The 9,512-nt window shown below is 38.7% G+C and overlaps 1 pseudogene; it reads left to right on the top strand.

Annotated features, from left to right (window-relative positions):
- Positions 1-3,085: 3,085 nt before the first annotated feature.
- LOC135698446 (NADPH:adrenodoxin oxidoreductase, mitochondrial-like) lies at positions 3,086-4,428 on the top strand (annotated as a pseudogene).
- The last annotated feature ends 5,084 nt before the right edge of the window (positions 4,429-9,512 follow it).

The following is a 9,512-nucleotide window of genomic DNA, read 5'->3' as shown; positions in this document are numbered from 1 at the left end:
TCGTCTTGATGGACCCTGTGGTGGCGTTGCCATCATTATTCATAGACGAATCAAACATAAAATTCTTTCTTCATTTGAAACCAAAGTTTTTGAAACTTTGGGAGTTTCTGTTGAAACAAAATTTGGACAACTTACGTTTATAGCTGCCTATTTGCCATTCCAATGCGTAGGCCAGCAAAAGAATTTTCTCAAGGGTGACCTCCAGAAACTTACCCGTCATAGGTCTAAATTCTTCATTATTGGTGATTTTAATGCAAAACACCGCTCATGGAATAATGCTCAAAGCAATTCCAATGGTAATATTCTGTTTGATGATTGTTCTGCAGGTTGTTACACTATTCAATATCCAAACAGCCCAACATGCTTTTCTTCTGCAAGAAATCCCTCCACTATTGATTTGGTCTTAACTGATTCATGTCAATTTTGTAGCCAATTGGTTACCCATGCTGACTTCGGTTCTGATCACCTTCCAGTAACTTTTGAAATATCCCAAGAAATAATTTGTAATCCCAACAGCTCTACTTTCAACTACCATAGAGCTGATTGGGAGCAGTATCGAACATTTATGGAATATAACTTCGATCCAAACATTCCTTTGCAAACCAAAGATGAAATTAATTATGCTCTTGAATCTCTGACTACTTCTATAGTTGCAGCAAGAGCTGCCTCAGTATCAAAATGTGAGGTTAAATTCGATTCAATTATAATAGACGACGATCTTCAGCTCTTGATCCGTCTTAAAAATGTCCGTAGGAGACAATATCAAAGAACACGCGATCCTGCCATGAAAGTTATCTGGCGGGATTTGCAAAAACAAATTAAAAAGCGATTCTCTGCCCTGAGGAACAAAACTTTTGAAAATAATATTTCTAAATTAGACCCGAGTTCCAAACCCTTTTGGAAACTCACAAAAATTTTGAAAAAACCTCAAAAGCCTATTCCAGCGCTTAAAGAAGGTGGTAAAATTTTGATCACAAATTTGAAAAAAGCTCAGAAACTTGCTAAGCAATTCGAGAGTTCCCATAATTTCAGTTTGGGTCTTACTAGTCCTATTAAGAATCAGGTTGCTCGGGATTTTCTGAATATTTTCTCTCGGGAAAATATATTTGATGATTCCTGGGGGACTGATTTGGACGAAGTAAGGTCTATAACTAAAAATTTTCAAAATATGAAAGCTCCAGGTGATGATGGAATTTTCTATATCCTCATCAAAAAACTCCCAGAGAGTACCTTGTCTTTCTTGGTAAAATTATTTAACAGATGTTTCCATTTGGCATACTTTCCTGATAAATGGAAAAATGCAAAAGTTATTCCAATTTTGAAGCCGGATAAAAATCCAGCTGAAGCTTCTAGCTACCGTCCAATAAGTTTGCTTTCTTCAATAAGTAAACTTTTTGAAAAGATAATTTTGAATAGAATGATGCTTCACATCAATACGAACTCAATTTTTGCAGATGAGCAGTTTGGATTTCGCCATGGGCAATCAACTACTCATCAACTCTTAAGAGTTACCAATTTAATTCGTTCAAACAAATCGGAAGGCCACTCAACTGGAGTTGCTCTTCTAGACATAGAAAAAGCATTCGACAGTGTTTGGCATGAAGGTTTGATTGCTAAATTGAAAAAGTTTAATTTTCCACTTTATATTATGTAATTAGTTCAAAATTATTTAACTGACAGAACTCTGCACGTAAATTATCAAAATTCCAAATCTAATCGACTACCTGTTAGAGCAGGAGTTCCTCAGGGTAGCATTCTTGGGCCTATATTGTATAACATTTTCACTTCGGACCTCCCTGATTTGACTCAGGGTTGCCACAAATCTTTGTTCGCTGATGACACAGGCATTTCCGCGAAAGGAAGAAGTCTTCGTGTTATTTGCAGCAGACTGCAGAAAAGTTTAGATATTTTCTCTTCTTATTTACAAAAATGGAAGATTTCTCCCAACGCTTCCAAAACTCAACTTATAATATTTCCACACAAGCCTAGAGCTTCGTTTTTGAAACCTAGTAGTAGTCACATAGTTACTATGAACGGAGTTCCAATTGCCTGGTCAAACCAAGTGAAATATCTTGGATTAATACTTAACCAAAAATTAACTTTTAAAGATCACATTGAGGGCATTCAAGCTAAATGTAACAAATATATTAAATGTTTGTATCCTCTTATAAACAGGAAATCCAAACTTTGCTTAACGAATAAACTTCTAATATTTAAACAAGTTTTTAGACCGGCCATGCTTTACGCTGTGCCAATATGGTCTAGTTGTTGCACTACCAGGAAAAAAGCACTTCAAAGGATTCAGAACAAAGTTCTGAAAATGATTTTGAAGTTGCCTCCCTGGTACAGTACTACCGAGGTACATAGAATTTCGAATGTTGAGACTTTAGAACAAATGTCCAACAAAATAATGAATAATTTCAGGCAAAAATCGTTGCAATCCTCAATTGCAACGATTAATTCCCTTTATACTTAGATAAGATATAGTTTTAGTTTTTAGTTTTAAGATATCAATTGTTATACTGACATGCAGGTATAAAAAAACCTGTTTAAAATACTTAATTGCCAAGACATGAACAATGTAAAAACACTTAGATATATATCATAACAATTAAGGCTGGTACGTTACTGCAGTAACTGGAGCACCTAGGTTAAAAATGAAATGTAATTTATTTTGAATTTGCAACAAATAAAAAGTTAAAAAAAAAAAATAAAAAAGCAGCGGGAGAAAGAGAGACAAACAATTAAAAATTTGTTTGTAGATGCCGACTGAGGTTCTAGAATCAGTGTTGGCAGCCAATTTTCAAACTTGATTCCGATATACCGATAAGTTTTCTCAGAATACAGATGTTTTAGATTTTATACCGATTTACACCGATATTATTTATAATCAAAATGATTATTGCCTGCCCGCGCTAAACTGAAACTAAAGATTTTACTCGAAAAAATGCATTACTTTCTTTTGTGTATTATTTTTTATTGTATTGGTAAAAATTGATGAAATTTTGAGTAAAACTAGTGTGTAGTAAGAGTTTAATGTTTACATGTGCAAAATTTCGTCACAATCTGTCAAGTAATTATCGAGATGACTTCCAGCGGAAGAAAAGCGAAGAAGACCGACTCCGTGAACGCAAGGGAGGCGAGGGATTACTTTAAGTGCAATCCGAACCTTTCGATTCGGGACGTGGCCAAGAACGTAAATGCTTCCGTCTGGTTTGTCACGCAGACAATGAAGTGGGTCGGCCTCCATGTCTGCCTAACTGATCCGATAAAGAGAATACGATGTTGTTTTTGTGCCGAAGGAGGCAAATCCGCCAAACTCGCCAGAACTTCGCCCAATAGAAAAATTCTGAGCGATTATGAAGGGCAAGCTCCGGAAACCAGGAAAGGTCTTAAAAAACGACAAGGATTTGAAAAAAAAATCCACTCTCTAGCTCGAATAGTACTTTCCGGTGCAGATCTGCTGAAGGTTTGTTTGAACTTGTAAGTTTATCAAATCATCAAGTTCAATTATTTGATAACTTGTGCAGAAAACCGATATTACCGAATACGCTCTGGAGGCCCTCTCGCGAAGCAATTTCAAGAAGGTTCTGCTTGTGGGCCGACGTGGTCCCCTACAGGCTGCTTTCACCATTAAAGAGCTGTGAGAAATGCTCAAACTGTCAAACAGTGCGACGATATGGCGGTCAAAAGACCTTCAAGGTTCGTTCTCGGTCTACCTAATTCGATAGTACGCTTTGCTGACTGAAATGTCTGATTTTTTATGTTGCAGATGTAGAAGAAGTTCTGCCAAGCTTGCCGCGACCTCGTAAGCGTATCACAGAAATGATGCTAAAAAGCCTTTCGGAACAAACCAACCAGGAGCAGGATTCGACCTGCAGCAACAGTGAACTTCATTGGAACGAACCATGTCGGAGCGATTGAATACGTCGTTAATAGAACCGTCCCAACCGACGAAAAGGAAGTTATACCTACGGATCTAGTATGTCGCAGTATTGGCTACAAATCGGACAACATGAATGGTACCTTAAACATTCACGAACGCAAAGGATGCATTTGGAATGCAGCGGGTCGTGTTCTGAAGAAAAATCTCACCGGAAGTGATCAAACGATCGACGATATCGAGGACAAGTACGAGAACGGACTGTACGCCTCGGGTTGGTTGGCAACGGGTCCAACGGGAGTTATATTGACGACGATGTACAATTCGTCCGGAGTGGCGGATTTGATCTATAGGGATTTCAAAAACGATGTCATTCGAGTCAAGGAAGCCAAGCCGGGGTTGGATTTGAGCGGTAGCGAGTGGTCACCTGGGACAGTTGGAATGCGATCGATGCCGAGGAATGCCGTAGGGGACAAGCGAAGGGCAAGGCACGGGAAAAGATTGTCCATGTGGACGAGATGTTGAGAACAGCCCACGGGAAGTGATGCTTGGTTGCGTATGGCGTCGTATTTGGTAAGTAATCAAATGTATTGTTTATTATTGGTTATTGGCTATGGCTCAAATTTCAACACGCTGGCGTATGGGGTTCGTGTTTTTTGTCATTACGTTATTTGTCGAGAAATTTTGAATTAAAATCATATCATTTTTCGTAATGATAAGTTAAGGTACAACTTTCTTCATCCGAAAATCTCCCTCCGCTTTGGTCAGATAGCGTATGGGCATCGTTGTGCCAATTTGGTCATGGCACATTTCGAGTATGAGAGAGTGATTGCAGTTTGCTCAAAAGTGAATGAGAAACATTTTTATTTGATGTTGTGTGGTGGATGGGTTTCAGGCGTGGACGGGCATATGGGTGATAATAATAAGTTTACGCTACGATAAAGTTGAAAAATTGAGAAATGTATCGCTTCAGTTTAAGAAGCACTTCACTTTGCAACCGATGAACCATTCTGACGGCCCACATTGCCGTGCACGCACCGTGTGTTGGCAGGGTCCAATGTCACTGTGCAACAAGACTTTCCAGCTTCAGCTTGAGCTTGAGCTTGATTGACCGCCCACGGTTGCTACTCTGTTATTGCCAGATCAGCTGTAATAACACAGAGAACCAATAGATAATGCTTGTGACTAGCAATCATCCTCAATGTGTAAAAACTGGTGATCTTAAATTAGGCAATACCAGCGCCAGCCGCGCCCGAACACAGGTCAAGAAAGGAATGGGAAGGATTGTGTTGACATGACACTCGTTTTGATGGAAGCCGAGAACACCTCTGCACTTCCACGAGGAATCACTGGGATGTTGGATAAGAGGGTTGGGTTTGCAGCAGGGTTCGTTTTGGTAAACGATAAGCTGAATTAATGTCCTAACGATCATATAACGCGAAGGAGCTTGGGACTAAACCCACGGTCTTCTGCTCAGTAAACAAAAACGTTTGCCACTAGGCAGACGAGCACATTTTTAATCACCGAGTTGCTGTTATTACCATGTAGTCATATTAACAAATAAAAGGATTGACGAATCTTGAATGTGGATGGGCCTGAGATTAGACTCATGATGTTCTGCTCAGTAAGCAAAAACGGTTGCTCTAAGGCCACCGAGCCCCTCATATCACATAATACCGTTGCTCAAATTTTTGTATCCCTTCAAACCCGGAACTAACGACAACAACGAGTTTCGCAAAATACACGATACACAAACCATAAATCTCTTTGATATGTAAGGACCTGGGACCGCGTTTTTCTGCTCAGTAAGCAGGCCACTGTAACCGACGATCTTTCAAATCCGAAAACTAAAAACTACGAAAAAGTACTTAGGCCTTCATTAAGTTCCACTTTCATGCGACGTTCAATGTTTCAATTTGCTCTTTACGTATTGTTCAGGCTATAAATAGGCTCTTTTCAAAAGTTACGCAAGAAATACGCACAATCGTCGCCTACCTCGCAAAACTGGTTCCAAACGACAACAAAGGCATAAGCAACGATGGATTGTTGAACTTTGCTGGCTGGTGTAGTGCTGCTGAAAAAAGATAAGTCTATTATTTTGGTTAGTGATCGTTTGGATTTGGGTCACCCCACGTTGTGTTTAGGTTAGTATAAATAAATAATACTATTTAGTCATATAAATCACCACAGCTCATTATCTTCAGCGTTATCGGTTTTCGTTTTTGGATCTTTAGTTGCCTCTGTGATATACTTACTTGCGGCATACTATTTTGGGAGTGTATATGAGCGTGTACCATGTACGGTAGCTCATCTCTCATCGTGATGGTGGGACATAGTAGACAAATTAGAGAGAAAACAAGGAGGTATTAGTATTAGTTATATGTAAACAAACAAAACAAAAGAAGAGAAGAGGAAAGAAGAGCAGACAAATAAAAAAGGGATGAAGTAGATAACAAATAAAAGAAACGTAGGCAGATTATTAGAAAAGGCATTATCCGAGACTCGGCAATCAAATGTCACTCCCGCCGAGATCTCAGCGAAACCATCTCCCCGCCGAGACCCACACAGCCGAGCTCGGTAGAAAAAACTAAGTGTGTAGATAGATTAGTAGGAAAATAAATAAAACTACTTTATGACTCAAAGTGCAATGAATGAGCGTTAGTTTCGGGATCATTTCAGTGTTAGAGTTATGTTAGTTTTGATCCGTAATCAGCCCTGCTGACCCCTCCAACATTAGTTGCAGGCAGTGGTTGTTAGATAATGCGGCACTGTAACTACTACTATTTTAGAGGTATGATTCGTCAAGTTTATACAACTCAATGTTTCAATTGAGGCAAACTATCTATCTTACAATTACAAAAGCAACCCGAAACTTACAATTATATGCAAATGCAAAATGAAACTTGACAAATCATCGTCAATCCCCTTATTACAGGGCAGGGCCTGACGATTTGAATCTAATTTAATTTTGATCAGTGAACGGGCACCATATGGTACATTTTCTCAACATGAACCTATCATTTCCAGCCTATCTGAACTATTTAATAAATGGAAGCCATAACATGGGTTACGCTCCCCCTAAGCGGGCCCTCCGCATCCTGTCTCTGTTTTATCTCAAATACAAAATGCCAATGGTATGAATGTATCTATATATATATTGGTCAGGCTTCAGAATCGTCCAGTGGGCAGTGCGCTCTACACTCCAAGTTACCTTTTTTCAAATTTACCGCAAATTTGATATTTTACCCATTGTGAAACATTGTGACAGAAGTTGAGGTTACTAGTGTATTAAATAATCTAGGTCCTATTTAGGACTATATCTGAAAAATCCAAATCTGGCCAACGCCCACCCTAAACCTAAACCTGTTCTAATCCACCTGAAATGACTAACGTATGGAAGACTTTGACTACCCAGCCATGCAATAGTCTCATTCCGTGCCTTATGGCAACTTGATGATTCTATTGCGCTCATCTTCTTGCACCACCCAGGGGAGACTTGGTCCTGTACCCAATGCTTAACTTATCTCCATTCTACTCAGCTACTCGCAATTTCTTGTGATATAGTGGGCGGAATATTATTATATGAGACAATTCAATGCAGACGTCTTTCAAAATTTGGCAGATCGACAGGTAATCGGTGAGTTACCACGATATATACACTATTTAATATTACTAATCATATCAAATCTATTATGCACCGAGCGTTCATTCCGAGTGGTGAGTGAACCTAAAGAAGAAGAAGTCTCTTCTCGGAACGAGTGTATTGTTAATGATGCTTTAAAGTCGGTTTCGGTGATGGTTGGTGTCACAATAAAAAGAGGTAAAATAGGTAGTACCATCTTCATCGCAATGTAAGTATTGTTGACAATAATTATAACTAAATGATATGCAAATTTATACGATAGGTACCTGGATCAACGATATTTAAACATACGCATTCAATCACGACGACATCTAGTTCTGCATTTCAACACCTTTGTCTCTCCTTTCTCTTATCCTTCACCCATGCATGCATCTACGCTTCTACGTTAAGGATCACTATGTTTGTTTTGATTCGCTATGAAAGTTTGACAGATAAAATGAGAGGTTCGTGGATTTTCCTATGTTTTGAGGGGTGAATCGATTAGCTTGGGACCGAATAGAGAACCAGAGCTGAACCAAAAAGTTGAGCACGTTTCTTGGGGACCTTCTAGTCTTAGAGTTACCTCTATGGTAGCATGGTGGAGTCGGAATTTGAGACAAGCAGCGACTTGGACTGGGAGAGTGATTCAGAAGACCTAGTTCCATTCCCAGATGTAGTGATGAGGACCCCAAAAGGTTGAATAAACAAACTTTGATAAAAAATAGCTAATATGTGTTTATTTATTCCCTAAAAAATTCCAACCAAAAATGAATTTTTGGTGATCATTTTTGTCTGTTGCATTTTTTGAGTACAGTTTTTATTGTGAGAGTTGCATCTTTATAAATGTTTTTTTTTTTGGCTTCTTAGGGATCGAGAAATAACTGATGGCTCATCCCGGTAATTCCTGGGAATCGGGAAGTTATTTTGACTTCCCCTTGGGAGCTTCTTCTGGCTTCGTTCGAAAGGATCTTCTGTCTTCTCCCGCCAGTTAATTTTTTCTACTTCCCCGGAACTTCAGGGATGATTCCTGAGTTTTATTGCGGTTTCACAAGCCTCAGGAAAACTGCAGGAACTTTTAAGAAGTTCTGAAAGTTCATAAAAATCCAGACTCTTGTATACGTTTGAAAATCTGTAAGGTCCGATAAATTTAAGACAGTTTCATTAACTTTAGTTAAAATTCGAGAACCTGGTAATTTTAGGAAAGTCCACAAAACTCCAGTGAACTTATGAAAGATATTTTGGAAACTTGACAAGTCCAAAGAATTTCCAGAAAATTTAATGGTTTTTAGGACAGTTCTTTTTGTTTCAGGAGAATTGAGACGACGGATCAATTAATTCTAAGGAAATCGCTGAAAACTTAATGGAGTTCCGAAAAACCCCAGCAAAGTACCGAGAGGTTTATGCATGTTTTGGAATCGTAAGGGAAGTTACATGTACATTAGGACATTTTGGAATCATTTCAAGGAAAGTTACGAGACAGTTTCGAGACTTCAATGATAATGATTCATTAGTTTCAAGAAAATTGTGAGAGCACTTAAGAAGCTTCGAAATCTTCAAGAAATTCCAGAGTCCTTCAAAGAAGATTAGAGATTTTCCGGTAGCTTCATTATGATCAGAGAAGTTTCGATCACTTCGAGGATGATCAGAGAACTTCCAAACAGATTAATGGGAGAATTGCAAGTTCAGAGGAACTCTGGGGTATACCGAAGTGCATTTCAGGATTGCTCCAAAATTTTTAGGGGCATTGCGGGATCTTGAATGAGAATTTGCTTTCGATTTCCGAAACTTTTCTAGCTTCCTCTGGATGTATCATCCGATTATTTTCGAAAGTTGCTTTAAGTTTCTCAATATTTGTCTTGAAATTTCCCCGGAAGTTTACGCGACTTTTCTTAGAACTGTCCACAAACTTCCTCCAAAAGAGTTTCTTTATTCTTTCTGTGGATGATTTTTCGGCTTCCTTCAGAGGCTAATTGAAACAAAAGTTTGGATTTTCGCCTTAAAAAATGA

Source organism: Ochlerotatus camptorhynchus, unplaced genomic scaffold (assembly GCF_037179485.1).
Source record: "Ochlerotatus camptorhynchus isolate MF236.1 unplaced genomic scaffold, CSIRO-AGI_Acam_v1.1 ptg000086l, whole genome shotgun sequence".
Classification (NCBI taxonomy): domain Eukaryota; kingdom Metazoa; phylum Arthropoda; class Insecta; order Diptera; family Culicidae; genus Ochlerotatus; species Ochlerotatus camptorhynchus.
Note: the sequence above shows the minus strand (reverse complement) of the source record. Positions and strands in the feature narration are given on the sequence as shown.